This window comes from Lissotriton vulgaris, chromosome 11 (genome assembly GCF_964263255.1).
Source record: "Lissotriton vulgaris chromosome 11, aLisVul1.2, whole genome shotgun sequence".
Lineage (NCBI taxonomy): Eukaryota > Metazoa > Chordata > Amphibia > Caudata > Salamandridae > Lissotriton > Lissotriton vulgaris.
Window position 1 is genome coordinate 233538472 of NC_141699.1, and position 18256 is coordinate 233556727.

The following is an 18256-nucleotide window of genomic DNA, read 5'->3' on the forward strand; positions in this document are numbered from 1 at the left end:
TATTTCTATGTGTACAAATGAAAATTAACCTGTAGATACTGGGAGATTTGGCTGGGTCCCTCATTAGAAATAAGGATGACCATAAACTCGAGCTCATGTGGTAGAGTGTCGTACATAAAACTAAAGTCATGGGCCTCTACCCATAAACAATCAGCAGCATCGAACCTGTTTTTAGACTTGGCCAATAACTATACATTATCCGTGGGCGAATTACCTGGGATAACCAATGTAAAATAAGTTCCACCCTTCACCTATGAGCTGTCATTGGAAAAACCTTCCCCTTCTACCCACCCTTACCAGTATATTCAAAGTTGGGTAACTCCCACATAAGCAAAGTGTTTCACGGGGATGTTTCTGGCTTGGTGGAATCCAGCCCTAACCAGCTTCAAAATCATGTGTCCTTGAGGTGAAGGTACGAATTTGGTTGAAGGAAGTTGCCACCCTGCTACTGCAAAACCCAAGCAAACAAGCACGCATGAGTTAAGCTTGCAAAGAAACTGTTAAGATGTGATTAAATGACTTCTACAGGCCACTTAAATACAATGAGTACTCTACACCCAATGCTTGTGTGCTCAAATTCCACCAGGAGATATGTATTTGTTGTTAGTTATTTGTTATTGGGAGCAAGCCTCTTTTCTAGACATGTAACTGTGATTGTGAGAGCTCGAAAGGCAATTGTAAAAAATAAGGATAATTTTCAGTCTGACAACACTACGAAATGACTGCTGCTTTAAGGCAAACAGCAGTGGTTACCTTTCCCTTCATTGAGAAATGGCAATTAAATTGAAATGGTGCAGCTGCGACAGGGGAGAGGCCTGTGATCCTGGCTTCAAGGCTGTCCAGAACATCCTGTATTCCGTTCTAATTACATGGAGATTTGAGGATTCTGAAATGTCATCAGTTCACTTCTCTACCTAGGAGCACTTTGGGTATCCTAAATGTTGATTGAAGTAGAAGGCTCACTGGTTGAGGACTGTCAGAAAGAACGGATAATGCTTCTAAAGTCAGTGACAATTTACAAGGCAGCTACTAGGATCGCTTTTGTAAAACCATACATTACGAGTGTACAGCAAAACTTAGTAAACTATGAATAGCTTGAGTCAAATAAAACTCATGCATTTCTCTGACAATGCAGTTAGCTATCCATGGCATAAAATGTTTCTGTGACTATCTTCTGTCGGGAAAGATCAAGACTACCGCAACATTCACGTCGTACTCCTAGTTTCCTTAACCCTTCGAGTGCTGATTCTTCGCATAGCAACTAATACATTGAGGAAGGATACACATTTTAGGGTTTCTTTTTTGCATCCAAAATAGTTGTCCAGGCGATTTTTTCTTTCCTGACACACCATGTCCATTTGTTACATTTACGATCGGTTTATTTTTATGAAAGTTTATGAGGTTAGAGAGGTGTCGAAGGTCCTTGCAAATATTTGTAAATTGTCAAACAGTTACAGTTTTGTGGGCGTTACCCGCAATTGCAATGTCTATTCTCTTTTCTCTACTGAGAACAGTAGCTCAAGAATGGAAGCCAACAAAGGTGAAACTTGCCAAAAGTTTGTATGTTCGCTTTCGACTGCGGTTTGGACAGAGACACACATAAAATGTTTCTGTCCTGAGTGCCTTGGATCTCACCGCAAATAGATCCGCCCAATATGTCGAAACTTGAGATTGACTACATATCTGTCAGGGAAGATAATTTTTGAAAAGGATACATCTCCAGTAAATGTCTTTGCTGTAAATAAATCTTTAGAGACCGTTAAATATAAGCGTGAGGTATAAGCGAAGCAAAATTATAGTAGTACTATTCTAGTGATCTATGCTTATATTTTGAATATTCCCATATTTTATATCTGTATACAATGTTATCTTTTCGGATTTTTATGAGATTTTTAAAACTGCTGATCTTTCTGCTCTTTTGCATTCAGCTCAGGGCTGTTCTTGCACTGACTGTTTAGAGGGATGATTGTGTATCTACTAATATTTTTACGGTTCAACAGAGTTTTAAAATTATAAACTAATATGGACAGGTGCTGCTTTATATGTTTATATGTCATATATTTGTTATTGTATTATGCATGTATACTTTGATGGTTCACGGAAAGAACCGAATAAAGTACTACTCCTACTACTGAAACGTGCTAATGACGGCTCTCTCCACAAACATATCACCCCGTCTGAATTGAAGCAGTGAAAAGTGCATCTGTTAAGGTTTTTGTAGGTAATCGCCATTATGGCCATTCCATCAAATCTTGATGGCTCTTTACTCTCTTCTGAATGTATCGTCCTGCGTGTTTAATGTAACATGACTAACGTATAAAGCCACACACCTCCATACAATATTTTTGCTATGCATGCTTAATTTGAGCCTGTGATTACAGGTGAGGTCCACAGGTTCAAATTATTGGGGACCAGCACATACATGTTTTTCTCAACAGACTTTGATCCAGAACAAGGCAGAGAAAAACATAAAACGAGGAAAGGAGGAGGAAGAAAAGGATGAAAAAGTAGTAGCAAAGGGTGCAGCCAGGGATAGAAAATAACCTGCAAGCATCCTGTTCTTCGACAGAGTTGGTCGCAGACTTCTGAGCAAAACGTTGTACACCAGTACTTACTGATTTGCAAATTATGCACCAGCACATATTGTTTTGCAAATTAAGCACTGTTGCTCTTTGAGTGACAAGACATACATCTCTGATTATTATTTTTTTCAATATATTTTCTTTTTCCAAATACAAACAAAATATTGCTAATTAGAAATGCAGGTCAGGGAGGGCGCGCAACGTGGCGGACAAGATGGCCGCTCCCCCCTGTGCTCCGCGATTTCGGCGGCGCTTCACTAACGAAGGTCCCGTTTCCTGGCAGCAAATTTCGCCGAAAACGGCTGATTCTGGCGGCGGAAATGCTGCTCCCTGCATGGGTATGCCTCTCCTCCTTTGCGCTGCCCTTTTTGTCCAGATAATCCAAATATGCTGATTTCCTCATTACGGCCGCCATCTTGTTTTTGTATTTCACCCGTTTTTCATCAAAATTCTTCTTTTACGCTAGACTTTGGTCCTTTAACCTTGTTTTTCCTGTGACTTGTCTCATTTGATGGATCTTTGAGGCTTTTCTGCGCCTAGGATTTGGTGGATTCTGGATTTTGCTGTTTTTCACCTCAGTTTCACATTTTAAGTGTGTCACTGGTTGTCATGATTTTTACCTTCTCTCAGCATTGTGCGCTCTTTCTTCGCTGTTGGTGCCTGCCCCTTGTACCTCACATCTGGAATTCTTCTTCTTCAACGCTGGGTCTTTTTGAGGCTTTTCTCCTACATTATATTTTGCGCGCTGCCTCATTTTCTGCTTCCCATTGCTTCTCTCAATATTTGTCAACATGGACCACCCTAAGGCTTCTAACTCTGCTTCCAATACGCGCAAGGACTCTGCTGCCCCTGGTAAGCGCCTTAAAAACGATCCTCCTTCACCAACTAAATCTCCACTTCCGGTTACTCTCGAGGATATTATGGAGGAATTATGCTAGATATGCCCCTTTATGGCTGACACCACTACCACTCTTCAGAGACTGGACGATAAATGGTCTAATTTGGATGAGAGGGTTACGGTCGTCGAACAACACATTAGTGATGTTCAAGATGTTGCCGTGAAGGTTGTTAGCCTCACTAAGGAAGTTGAATCTCTTAGGAAATCCTCTGAGGATTTGGAAAATCGTAATAGGCGCAATAACCAACGCATTTATGGTGTTCCGGAGAATTCAGAGGGGTCTGACATTATCCAATTCTTGAAAACACAATTGCTGCCTGTCACTGGATTGCAAAAACACCTGGATGTGAACATTCAGTGGGCTCATCATCTTGGTCCTAAATCCTCTTCCAACTCTTCGAAACCCAGGGGTATCATTGCGTATTTTCTCCTTTACTCAGACCTCATGACTATCCTTCACTCTGCTAAGCAACATAAGCAGCTTCTTTGGTCTGGTCACAAACTTTTTTTCACTCAGGATGTCTCCAAGTTGACCGCTGCTCGTCGCAAGGAATTTCTGGATTTGAGACCCACGCTTCGTTCCATGAATGCAAGATATGGCCTCATACATCCGTGCTTTTTCAAGGTTACTTAAAAAGAAAGAACTTTCAGCTTCGACGACCCGGCGGATCTTCGGAAATTCATAGATACCCACAAAGAAGATTCTATGGAACACAGCAATTCTTAATGTTTGTTGTCTTTTCTTGGTAATGTATGTTTTTTGGTCTTTTTGTCCATCATTATAATGTGATTTTGTCCCCCCATCTTGTTCTTTCAGGTCTCTTCTTCAAGTGTTGTGGTTTTGTTCGCATCCCTCACTATACTGTGCTGTCGTTCGTCTTATTCGTTCCAGTTTGCTGCCCTTCACTTCAGACATGTTTGGTAAGTTTTCCTTCATTTGTTTTCTTCTTCGTCATGTTTGGTTTCTCTCTCCGTTTTTTTTTTATTTCCTAACTAAGTGTTCTTGAGACCAGGCCTCTGGCGTCTTATTTTATTGTGCGGTCGTCTTTTCCTGTTGCTCCCGCTCTAACTCTATTGCTCTTCACGTTTTCTATTTTGTATGGCTGAAGCCCTCTGGTTTCCCGCCATCCTTCTCTTCTCTCTTTTCACAGGGGAGCCATGTTCTCCCACTCTCACTTCAATTCTCCTCTACTGTTCCCTTCTCCTTTCTTTCTCCTTTTCTTTAAGGCATCTTTTTTGAGTTTATTATTCCTTGTCTATAATCTCTGTTGTGTTCTCCTCTCCTCACATTGCGCTATGGGTTTTTGTGTCCTTCCTGGTTTTATGCTTTTCATTCTTATCTCTCCTTTTTATTTTTAAATGAATGGTCGAGTAATTTCTTGGAATGTGAAAGGCCTTCGTAACCCGATTAAAAAACAACGGGTTTTATCTCATTTAACCAGACTGAAATGCCAAGTTGCACTATTGCAAGAAACCCACCTATCTCAAAAAGATCTTTCCTCTTTACGTAAGCAGTGGGTGGGTAAGGTTTTCTGTTCACCATCTGTTGATAATAAGAATGGTGTTATCATTTTGTTTCATAAATCGTTGTCTGTTCAGTTAAAGAATGAGATTTCTGACTCAAATGGTAGATGGTTATATTTGGATGTCAAAGTTAATGATGCTGATTTATCATTTTGCAATGTTTATGGTCCAAATGGTATTGATCCTGTTTTTTGGAATGATTTCTCTAAGTTCTTCTCCTTACACACCAATGTTGAGTTAATTGTTGGAGGGGATTGTAACCAGTTGATGGATCCCTTTTTGGACCGCAAATTTCAGACCAGGTATATTCCTAATAAAATGCAAAAGTCCTTTAAACGTGCAATTTCCTCTAGAGGCTTAATCGACTCCTGGAGGCTCCCACACCCTGACACCTTGGAATTTTCCTTTTTCTCCCCTGTTCATGCTTCACACTCTCGCAGAGACTATATCTTTCTCACTCAACACATGTTTCAATTTCCAAATCCTCTTCCTCTACTCTTGACCTCTCTTCTCTGGATGCTCCCAACTCCAAGAAAGAGATCTTACAAGCAATTAATCTCCTACCCAAAGATAAATCTCCTGGTCCCGATGGTTTTACTGTCCGTTTTTATTTTCAGTTTAAGTCTTGTTTGATACCTCACCTTTCCTCCTTAATCTCTTCTTTCTTCACTGCTGGCGAGTCCAAGGGCTCCTTTACCCAGGCTATGCTAAGTTTACTTCCCAAAAATGATAAAGATCCTTCCCTTTGTAAGAATTATCAACCCATCTCCTTAATCTATACGGATTGTAAAATCTATGCCAAAATTTTAGCTTCTCGTCTATCTACTTTTGTCCCAGACCTCATTAATGTTTATCAGTCAGGTTTTGTTAAGGGTAGATCAATCACAGATAACTCTAGAGCTCTCCTTAATATTATTCATCTTGCTTCTAAAATGACAACTCCTCTTGCAGTTATTACTCTTGACGCTGAGAAAGCTTTTGATAGGGTTAATTGGGACTTTATGTTTGGGGCCCTTCGTTGGCATGGATTTAGCCCTCACATCATTAAACTCATACAATTACTATATTCCTCCCCTTCTACGTCCATTTGGGTCAATGGTTCTCAGTCATCTTATTTTCCTCTTCACAGGGGTACTCGGCAAGGTTGCCCCTTGTCTCCCCTTCTTTTCATTTTAGCATTAGAACCCCTCCTTGAGAAAATTTGCCTTTCTACTTCTTATACTGGCTTTGTTTATAAATCATTAGACATCAAATTCACAGCCTATGCTGATGATATTTTACTTTATATGTCCAATCCTGCTATTTCTTTACCAGCTCTTTTTTCTTTCCTCGCTGAATATTCTTCTGTCTTCGGCTATAAGTTAAATATAGATAAATCTGAAGTTTTACCCCTAAATAAGTTCTGTCTTCCTCATATGTTTCAAGGCTCCGGCTTTGCAAGGAGGCCTACTAGTATCAAATGCTTAGGTATCTTATATTCCTAATCCATTAAAGATTTTGTTAAGATCAATCTTAAAGATATTCTCTCCAAGCTTGATACCCTAATAGAAAGATGGTCCCCTTTATTTCTATCGTGGTGGGGCCGTTTGGCAAATGTCAAAATGATGCTTCTTCCTATAATTAATTTTTATCTTTCTATGTTACCTATTTCTCTTCCGGCTTATTTTTTCACTCAGATCAATCGCGTTCTCACTCGTTTCCTGTGAAATAATCGCAAGCCCAGGCTATCCCTCTCCCGTCTTCAACTGCCAAAGCATCTAGGTGGTGTAAACTTCCCCAACATTGTTCGCTTTCATTCTTCTTTCACTTTAAAACAAATCTGGCCTTTTCTCTCAGATCTTCTTCCCCTTTCTTCTACTGCTTGGAGTGCTTTAGAGCAAGCCCAATTATCGCCTTTTCCCTTCTCTGCTGCTACTCATTTGTCTCAACCCCCTAAACGTTTTCTTTCCCCCATCTTCAAACTCTCTAGGGCACTCTCTCTTTCATTGTTTCGCTCTACTTTTTCTCAGGCGCAATTACACTCCCTTACCCCGTTATGGTATAATTCCTCCTTAAAGATTAATAATAAGGCCCTCTTCTGGAAGGAATGGATTGACAAAGGCATTCTTTATCTGGATGATCTCTGTGTCAATGGAACTGTACTGGATTTACCTACTCTTTGCAACACATCTCATATTTCTAACACTCACTCTTCTCAACTTTCTGACCTTACCATAGCTTTAACTACACTCTCCTCATTTCATACCACCTTATCTGATGTTGTCCCAACTTACTCCACTCCTTTAGTTTTCACTTCCCCACTTAAAGCGGCTGCCATTTATAAGATCCTCTCCAGAACTATTCCTGATTGCCCCAAATCCAAACCTGAACTTGAACGGGAAAAGGATCTTGCACAAGATTTTTCTTTTCCTATTTGGGAGTCTACCTGGTCTAAAATCCACACAGTTTCTCGTTCAGCTAGCACCACTCAGACCCTTTATTTCTTTTATAATAGACTTTTTTGTACCCCACATGACCTTTTTAAGTTCAAAGTCCTAGAACCTAGTCACTGGTGGTCTTGCTCTCACCCTGATGGCACCTTGTTTCATATGTTTTTTCAATGTCCCTTGGTAGCTTCTCTTTGGCAACATATTTGGTGCAAGCTGAATGAGATTCTTAACTCAAATCATACTTTTGATATTTAAACAAATTTTGAGAATCCATTTAACAGCACTCCTGAAAGTTAGTAATTCTAATAATCCGGGCAGGAGTTATAGACCCTCAATATACCACACTCTACTAATAATAGAGTATTCCAAAAGAAGCAAATGACAGGGTTATATTCAGTGGGGATTTCCAAAGAAAATTTCAAAGTATAGTCCACTTAGTTTGTTTTCTTCAGTCTTTATTTTCAATTCCATAAAACAGATGTTCCCAGCAAAAACAGAGATCACCAACACGTGTTTCGTCCTACACAAGGACTTTTTCAAGGCTGGAAAAAATTCAAACAATGTACAATGTGATAACAAGTTAAAATATATACATTAGTGCATTTATACATATTAACATTACCTAGAGCCTACGTAACACAATACCATTACTAACTTTCAGGAGTGCTGTTAAATGGATTCTCAAAATTTGTTTAAATTGATGTGACACACATCCAGTGTGTACTGACGGCACCTTTAGGTGGTAGGTGCCCTGAGTCTCTGTAGCACCCTTTTGCTTAAAACTTTTTTTCATAAGAGTCAGACTACTTAATGTGTACTAATTGTAGAAATAACCAGATTGGTTTGTAGAGTGTCGTGCGGACGTTTCCCTTAGGGAACACTACTACCTATCTTTTGTGCATACTTTTGATATTGTTTATATTTTTCTAGGTGGTCCTTCTCCTATTTGGAGTGTTTCACGCAATGTTCGCAACTTTATAGATTTGTTTATAGCTATTTCTTTGCAAATTATCACATCTAACTGGAAAGACACTTCAAAGATCTCTTCTACTGCATGGTGGAATTTATTATGCCTTCATCATAGACTTGATTGTGCATATGCTACAACTACCTCCCTTTTAATCAAAAGAGATTTGTTATGGTTACCCTTAACTGATTTTCTTTCCAGACGCTCACCCTAATATGCCTTTTCTCCTTTTTCTCCTTTTTCTCCCTTCTTTCTATCCTCCTACTCTCTTTCCCCCTCTCTCTTCTTGTCTTTCTTTCACTCCTTTTTCCTTTTTCTTTCTTCTTCCCTCTTCTCTCTCCTTTTCCATCTCCAAAAAATCTTTAAAAATGCTTTCCCCCTTAGTATAATTCTTATATTCCCCCTTGGGGTTTTTTGCTCCTTTTATATTTCACTTTCTTATTATATAATGCCATTTCCTCTTATTGATTGTGATTTTGTAATGATGTTTTACTTGGTTTTATCTGCTTAATAAAGCTTTTTGAAGTAAAAAAAAAAAAGAAATGCAGGTCAGCAGTTATTCATCATAAGTAGACAAGACATACTTCTCTGAGGCTTCTAAAGCACTTTTCTTTCAGAATGAACCTTGCCTGGAAATCCTTCTCTTAAAATAAAGATCTCACAAACTTTCTCAGGAAAAGTTTCCATAATCTTCCCCTACAAACTAACATTTTACTCCGGGTTTAACTTAGTTCTGCCCATATTCATACATCTTCGTAGTTTGCACTCATCTCTAAATAATTTACATCTTTAACTTGGTCAAACAAAACCGCTCAAAGTCTATCAATTTGTTTAGTCTTTATTAGATCATACTTCAGAAACAAGCTGGTTATTGTGTTAATAGAGAACGTTAAATTGAACACTATTTTAGGGACTTTTGAATATTCAGTTTTAATGGAAGTCATCTGCACAATCATCAAGTCCATTTCTGATCTTTATGTAAAATATTAAATGACAATTTCAATTTCAAATGTCTTTATTTCGATTCAATTCATCATAAAAGACAGTTTGTACTGTAAGTACAACCACAGGGAAAACAAACAGTAGTTCATAAACATAGTTAAAAGGACAATTTTCATAAGCTAAGACACTTGACAATTAGAATAAACGGTAATGAGACATAATTTAAAATACAATACACACTATGTGCATGATAAAAACGTTAAAAAAACTTTAAGAAGGATGTTACACTTATTCCGGCCTGGCCCTAATAATCCATACCCATCCTAGGAATTTTGCTACGGCGATAACAATAGGTTCACTGGTGTCATATCTTAGGACCCTTAAGGCTTCGGATCCCACCCTTGTGCCCAGGTTCCGACAAATCGTTTTTAACCATTTAACCCATGGGGCCACATAAGCCGGACACTCAAAAAATATGTGGCCTATTGATTTCCTGCGATCCGTACACCATCTACAAGAATCACCAACCTGTCCTCGCCAGTTTTTGGTGAATAAACGGATGGGTAGACAGCCAACCCTAAGCTGATGGTATAGATTCCTATCACTGGACCTGGTAATTGTATCCCAATATTCTTCTAATAGAGGGTCATTTTTTAGTTCCAGAAACATCCCAGACAGTGAGGTGGCCGACATCTGACTGAAGTGTTTCTGGCTAATCATGGTCCAGTACTGTTGTTTAAATAGCTTTTTCGGTGGAAAAGGGCTGTTAACAGGGTCAGAACACAAATTTCCCAATCCCATAGCCTCCAAGAGCAGTCTGATCTGTTTAAACCATGGGAGATTTCCCGAACCCATAATGGAACGTGCATTCAACACTGCCTTAGCATACATAGCCAATTCTTGGGTAGACCATAACGTCCTCCATAAAGCTAGTGGTTTAAAGCGGGCAATGTCGTCTATGGCATGGCACCCAAGGTCCATTAATAACGGTTTTATGGGGCTAGAACTGGGGAGACCTATTAGATTTCTTAGAAATTTTTTTGGGGCCCTAACCAGAGAGGAAAGGTCAGCAAAACCCCATAGGTCCGCACTGTACAGGATCGCTGAACCTATCCTGGAGATATATATTTTCATAGCTGGGCCTATCCTTTTGGTTTGAGAATTCTCTGTTCTTTTATCAGACACCCTGTTAGTTGGGAAAACTTGAGAGTTAGAGTATAAATTTGCGGCTTCCAACTCATTTTACTCTCTAGTACGATACCCAAGTATGTCATTACGTTAGTCTGATCTAGTTTTATATTATTCATTGTGACGTAGCCCACAACAGGTCTACCCCTGTTTAATACCATGAACTTTGTCTTTGAGACAATAACCTGCAGATTATGATCATTAGAAAATTCATCAAACTTATCTAGGGCGGCCTGCAGGCCCTTCTGCGTCTGAGACAATAAAAGCGTATCATCCGCAAACATTAATAGCGGATATTTGGTCCCACATAGGGAGGGGGCGTCCGTTGAAAAGTTTGAAAAATACTGCACAACCCTGTTAATGTATAACAGAAACAGGGATGGCGCAAGGATGCACCCTTGCCTAACACCCCTTGACACTGGAAATCTGCTTGTTACCTTCCCTTGCTTGCCCCATCGCACTTAAGCGAAATTTCCCTCGTGAAGTCTTTTTACAATATTGAGAAGTTCCGGGGGCATCCCCATACTATCTAGGACCCCCCACAATTTGGCCCTAGGGACAAGATGAAATGCTGACCTGAGGTCAACGAAGGCGGCGAAAAGGGTACCACCGCCAAGGCTGACAATTTTCCAGTAGATAAGTTTGAACCTAAGGACCTGTTCAATGTTGCTGGTGCATGATCTGAACTCGGCCAGGAGGGGTGATAAAATTTCCTCAAGCTCCATCCAGCTCTGTATTTGAGCCAGGACCATCCTTGCAATGATTTTTGGGATTTTATCTATCAAGCTGATAGGGCGATAGTTACCCGCGTTTGTACGGTCCCCCTTCTTCTATATTGGCAATATCTCAGCGCCTCTCCATGATTCTAGGACAACAGCCCCCTTAGATATGGCATTAGCCAAAAAAGTGATATAGGCTACCCAGTTGTCTAGATCATGTTTGAAGAGGTCTGCCGGAATACAGTCAATACCCCGGGCCTTTCCACTAGGGATCCTACTCAGGGCCTCCTCTACTTCTCTACTTTCAAAGACTAGGTCGTGCATACTGGCCATATCTTGGGTGGCAGGGGGAATAAGAGCCTAATTCAGGTTTAACCCTGAAAATTGAGACCCAAAGTGCTCGACCCATCTGTCTATAGGGACATAATTTGCGGGTACCTGCAAGTTTTGAGAATTGCCCCATTTCACGATGTGCCAGAACTTGGTCAGGTTTTTTTTTTTACTGGCAACTAGGAGATCCTGCCAGTGGTCCTTGTCCCACTCTTGCTTGGCCTGATTTTTGGCTTTGGAGTAGCTCCGCCTGGCTGATCTGATAACATCCATGTTCTTTGCCTTAATGGCTGCAGCTAGTAGACCATATTTCTCCCTACACTGTTTGTTATACCAATTTTTGGACTTGGGTTTACCCCCTTTCCCCTTTCGGTTACCAGACTTCGTGAAGTGCATCTTTAGGCCAGAGAACAGGTCTACATGAAGTTGTGTTATCTTCATGTTTATGTCTGCCTGTGTTGGAAAGGAGCGCAAGGTTTCAAGGGCCCTAATTACTTTGATTTTTATTGCATCTAGTGCCCCCGGATCGATTGCAACCTTCGCCCAGCGCACCCTACGTTGGTCATTGGTTAAAAGGGCATCAGCAGTAACTATCTCTGTATTCTCTTTACAGTGCGGATCTCCGCTTTGCTGAAAAGTGGCTACAAGGGGGTTGTGGTCGCTCTCAACGCGATCCACAATCACCATGTCCCTTAAGGTTGACCAACACTCAGCCTTGATAAGGATATAATCTATTCTATTTTTGCGCAAGCCATTGTCAAAAGTGACCCTGCCCGATTTGTCAGAGAAAGACTGCCCATTTGTTGCCCTAAAACCACGTTCTAGGCAGAGACCTAACCATTGTATGTCCGATTCTGTCCATTTCTTTATGGGAGTAAGGTCAAGGGGGGGATATTCCATTGGGCGTCTAGTTCTGTCAAAAAAGTATCCCCATCGACGTTCAATGGCTCGAAAAAACAATTTCGGTCCCCTGCTATTATTATGTTTATACCCGGATTAACTGTATCCAAAAAGCTGTCAAGGTTTTGAAAGGTAACGGTGCCATGCCCACCAGGCAGGCCTTCATTATAAACATTAATAATGAGTATGTCAGGGCCGCCGGAAAGATGCAGCTTCATGGCCAAAAGGTCCGGGTTGTCTATGGCTAATTCAATGGGGCTGGCATTGATAGTTTCCTAACCCAGATACACAGGCCGCCCATAGGTCTACCCTTCACCCCTTTGGCTGCTGCTTTATAGAAGTTAAGAAAGCCTGGTAAATAAACCGGCTCAACTGACCATGTCTCCTGAAAGACTAGTATATCAAATTTCTCCACCCAGGCAGACCATTCTCCTAAAGATCTTGCTCCTTAAACCAGCTATATTCCATGAGACCAAAGTAAGTTGTTGGTATCAAAGACCGTGGGCATTACTTGAAGGAGCGCAACCTGCTGGGCAACCGGGAGGTCAATGCGACTCGTGTTAATACACCCACTCGTGCTTATACAATAGTTCCCCGATCTATGCTCATCATTACCCAACTTAGGTCCCCCGCCAGATAGAGCCACGCCAGGATTTAAAGAACTAGTGATAGATATAATAGTGTCATGGGCGCTCGCTTTGGGGGGAGTGTGGATTTGGAAGCTTGATCTGCCTTGTGGTACTAAGGGGGAAGGGATTACACTGTCCATCTCTACATTTCCAACACCCATTGACTCCCCGTTTAAACAGCTGCTAGATGCCATCTCCTCATCATTTTTACAGGCTATTCCACTATGCATAACTATACTGTTTTCCCTGTGCCTATGGTTTAGTCAGTCCACACACTCCAGACTACTCAAAGCGGTTAAGCAGGGGGAGGCGAAACTTCTGACCATAGGGGCCATGGGGTTGTCTGGAGAACATGTCCCACCCATTTAGCTGATCACATGTCTCTCCTCTCCAATAGTGGGGCAAAAATAAGCCAAGTCCAGGGTGAGAATTCCCTTTCCACCCTGGTTTCTATAATCGTCACCGATAAACCTAACCACACTCGGGTCCCTGAAGTTTATGATAATGCAATCACCCTCCATGTCCTTTCTTCTAGTACCCAACCAGCTTACCCTCCTAACAGATAACATTTCTGCTTTCATCTGGGGGGGAGTGGCCTATTCCCATTAAGCCAGTGGGTGACCTTATTTTTGAGCTCAATGTGTGACTCTCGGTTATCATGGTGGAGTCCCGGAAAACCTGCCATGATTACCGTGTAGGGCGCGACCTCTGGAGGTAAGCGTATACTAGGCGCTTTTTGTGAAATAGCCTCGTTCCTAGGGGGTTTTGTCCTTTTCTAGTCGATCCAGTTTTGGGGTCATTCGTAACTGCCCTCTTCCCGCCATCATTTACAATTTGATCCGCTACCGTCCTAGGTAGAACTATATCTTGCTGTTTAGTGGCTCCTACGGGAATGGGGGAGGGGTGCAGTTTCTCGTTTTGGGTAAGCGGTAAAGAGTGAGAAATATCATTTAGACCATTTGTTGATACCATGGCCATATTGGGAGGTGGTGGAAACCCTTGTCCAATTTCGTGTCCCACAGCCCTGCCAAAAAGTTGCTGAGTTTGCTATTACCATGCTTTCCAGCCTCCCTACACTCTCACTGAGATGTTTAACCCTCTCCAGGATTGGAAGTATTAAAGATTTTAAAAGTTGTTCTAAGGTTTCAGTGGTACCTCTTAGGAGTGGACTTATCAGAGATTCGTTGGGAGTAGTCATAGTGACTTGGTTACATGGGCCATTAGCCGATAAAGGGTGCAGTATATGGAGGGGGTCTGTTTGAGTTGTGATGGTGGAGAATTTTTGTATTTTTTGTACTTTCACACGTCCACCCTTCTACCCCGCTTTCTCTCGCTTTCTCTTGCCTGTGGATGGCAGTGTGGGGTTTCCCTTACTTTTTTCACCTACCCTGGAATTAATCTCAATACACGGGTTACTAATAGTGGGGAGATTGGGTTCTGGTGGTCGACTCCCCAAAATTGATATACTATCAGTAGTGGTGTCTAGTGAAGAACTACTTCTAGAAGTATCAGCTCCTACCCTTTCCTGGTTTGCACTTGGGTTTTGTTCAATACGAACAAGCAGCCGCTCTTGTGTAATAGCAGTCATGATTTTACCCAGAGAGGATCTTTTTGCAGCTAACTCTTGGGATAGTCTTTTTTCAGTAACAGAAATGTCATACTCAAGAACATTTGCTGCTCTCGATATGATATGCTCTAGAGCCCCTGATACAGAACCACCCACACTACCCTGTGCGATCATTCTCCCATTTCTTAGATGTAGCGCCATTGCTAGCACTCGGTATAAGGTATTAACTAGTAATTTTAAAAAAGTGGCAAGCTAGCATCAACGGCATCAACAACTTTAAAAGTAGATATAGGGGGATTACACACGAGCATGAATCAATTTCAAACTACACACTGCCCCTAGAGGACCAGCAAAGATTTAACCCCTATACAATAACACGAACAATGTTTGGCCAGTCAATGAATGCTGCCCAATGTCAATAACGAGAGAGTCTTACTTTACGGGAACACAGATGGAAAGGGGGGGCCCGTTCTGGCCACCTTCGGCCCCGGACGGCCACAGACGGTCCCACCCTTGTCCCGGGCTTCTCCCGGTTGCGCCCACGTGCGTCCCGCGACGCGGGAGTGTTCACGATCTTTTCAGCACCACCGTGTGCAAGATCGAGTGGGCGTTGTCAGCAAGGGCTTCTGGGTGTTGTGGTTTCCCCCATTCGGCAGCCGCGTGAGTTAGCCAGCAGCAGCGGGGGGAAACCAAGTGTTACGCCAAGGAAGCTGGCCGAGGAAGAGAAAATGTCCAGGTAGGTCCTTTCACAGCCCCAGACTTTTGCAAAGACAGGAACGCACTCTGCCGGAGTGCTCGCGATCTTTTCAGCGCCACCGGGCGCAAGATCGAGTGGGCATTGTCAGCAAAGGCTTCTGGGTGTTGTAGTTTCCCCCACTCAGCAGCCGCATGAGTTAGCCAGCGGCAGCGGGGGGAAACCAAGTGTTACGCCAAGGAAGCTCTCCGAGGAAGAGAAAATGTCCAGGTAGGTCCTTTCACAGCCCCAGTCTTTTGGAAAGACAGGCACCCACTCTGCCGGAGTGCTCACGATCTTTTCAGCGCCACCAGGCGCGAGATCGAGTGGGCGTTGTCAGCAAGGGCTTCTGGGTGTTGTAGTTTCCCCCCGCTCGGCAGCCGCGTGAGTTAGCCAGCGGCAGCGGGGGGAAACCAAGTGTTACGCCAAGGAAGCTGTCCGAGGAAGAGAAAATGTCCAGGTAGGTCCTTTCACAGCCCTAGACTTTTGGAAAGACAGGCACCCACTCTGCCGGAGTGCTCGCGATCTTTTCAGCACCACCGGGCGCAAGATCGAGTGGGCGTTGTCAGCAAGGGCTTCTGGGTGTTGTAGTTTCCCCCGCTCGGCACCTGCGTGAGTTAGCCAGCGGCAGCGGGGGGAACCAACTGTTACGCCAAGGAAGCTGTCCGAGGAAGAGAAAATGTCCAGGTAGGTCCTTTCACAGCCCCAGACTTTTGGAAAGACAGGCATATATCTCTAAGTTTGAACATCTGTTGTCGTAAGCAGTCCAACTATTATCAAAATCTTGCATTTAGTTAAAAGGCAAAACAACATAGATCATATGATGGGTAATGCTGTAAAGTAAAGAGTAAGCCTTTGAAAGTGAGGAGTATGCCAAAGGGCAACAATTAGCTAAGGTTGTGATCAACAAAGAGTAGTCATAAGGAAACAGCCATTACAATGCAGCTGTTACCATGGAGAGCCTTTACCACCCATGCGCTACAATGGATGCACTGTGTCCATGCATCGCCCTTACCACACATTTTTATACGAATATGTCTTTACCATGCATGCCTTTACAATGAATTAACATTGTAAAGGTATGAATGGTAAGGGCATATGTGTGCTGCTGGTGGTAAGGGAATATTGTAAAGAATTGAGGCAGAATCCAGGGAAAATAGGAGGTTGATTTATTAGCAGAACAGCACAGTACTCTTAGCTCCAAGCTCCTATCTCAAAATAACCAGTACAAGTCTTTTACAGATAAACAATTCCATAACAGAACCTTACAGTAAATGCATGTGCACATTGAGAATGAACATAAGATTAAAAGGGAAACACACTATTAAAGGGGCAATGGATCAGATGATACACAAAGGATCCTACACATTTCCCCTCTCAAGAAAAGTTGTACACAGCAAAGAAAAACAAAAGAAAATAAAAGAACTATGTACACCCATCAACATAAAAGAAAATCAATGGTCCAAAACTCTACACTTTGAAACACGTCTAACATTCCAGACTTTTCCATCCTGAGTTACAACACTATTTCGATTCACTCTCACAACCCGAATAGGCTTTCCATATTTTATTTCACCTTTGGAAATAAAACCTGGTTTGCGTATTCTCACCCAATCACCAGTCTGGAAAAGGGGAACTTTAACATTCATCCTGGAATCATAGTAAATCTTGGACTTCTCCTGTTTAGATTCAACCTTCCGAGCCACCTCAGACACATCCATTTTACTTTCACAAGGAAACAAGTTCTTCTTAAACCACCACAGACACAACTTAGAAACCGGTTCCCTACCTTTCAACAAATGAAAAGGTGAAACCCCCGTCGTAGAATGCGGTGTGATGCGATATAACCACAACCTCTCTCTTAACTTATCTTTCCACAAACCACCAAAGGAGCGTGCCCAAAGGATGTCCTGTTTGAGCACCCTATTATACCTCTCAACTTGTCCATTACCCTGAGGTTCATACAGCGCCGTTGTCATATGCTTGATACCACATACCTTCCAAAAATCAATCATTTCAGACGATGTAAACTGTACACCGTTGTCTGAAATCACCATCTCAGGAGAACCCTCACGAGCAAACAACTCTTTAAGAAACATTATGACAGTACTAGTGTTGGGATGAGAAATCAACTTAACTTCCAGCCATTTGGAATGGTAATCCACTACTACAATGGCAAACCGGCAGTCCTGTGGTAAAAAATTGAAAGGACCTGTGATGTCAATACCCAACTTTTGCCACGGAAAATCTGGCCACTTTATAGGTGACAAAGGGGCTGGACTACATCTACACGCTTTATCACTCTCAATACAGTCAGAACATTCTCTTACAAATCTGTCAACAAACCTGTCAACACCAGGCCACCAAAAGCTAGATATAATAAGCCTCTTCATGGAAGACATTCCCATGTGACACTCATGACTGAGTTTCAAAATAGATTCACGTATACCACAAGGTGGGACACATTTTCCTTCTTTGAACAACAAACCATTTTCTAAAGTAAGTTCATCTCCAACATTAAAATATGGAACAACATCAGCAGACAACTCAGACTTGGCTGGCCAGCCCTTATGAACAAAATCTCTAACCTTGCAAAGCAATTCATCCTCGTCCATACATTTCTTCCACACTGCCTCTGAAATAGACTTGAAATTGTCAGGCATAGACTCCACAATGCTAACAACCACTTCCTCATCTTCACCTTTCCCTTCATGACTACATGGCAGTCTAGATAAACAGTCTGCAGTGACATTCAACTTCCCTGGAACAAACTCAATGTCAAAACTGTATTCTTGCAAACGTGACATGAGTCTGGCAATGCGAGCAGTGGCCTTGACGCCTCCCCCAG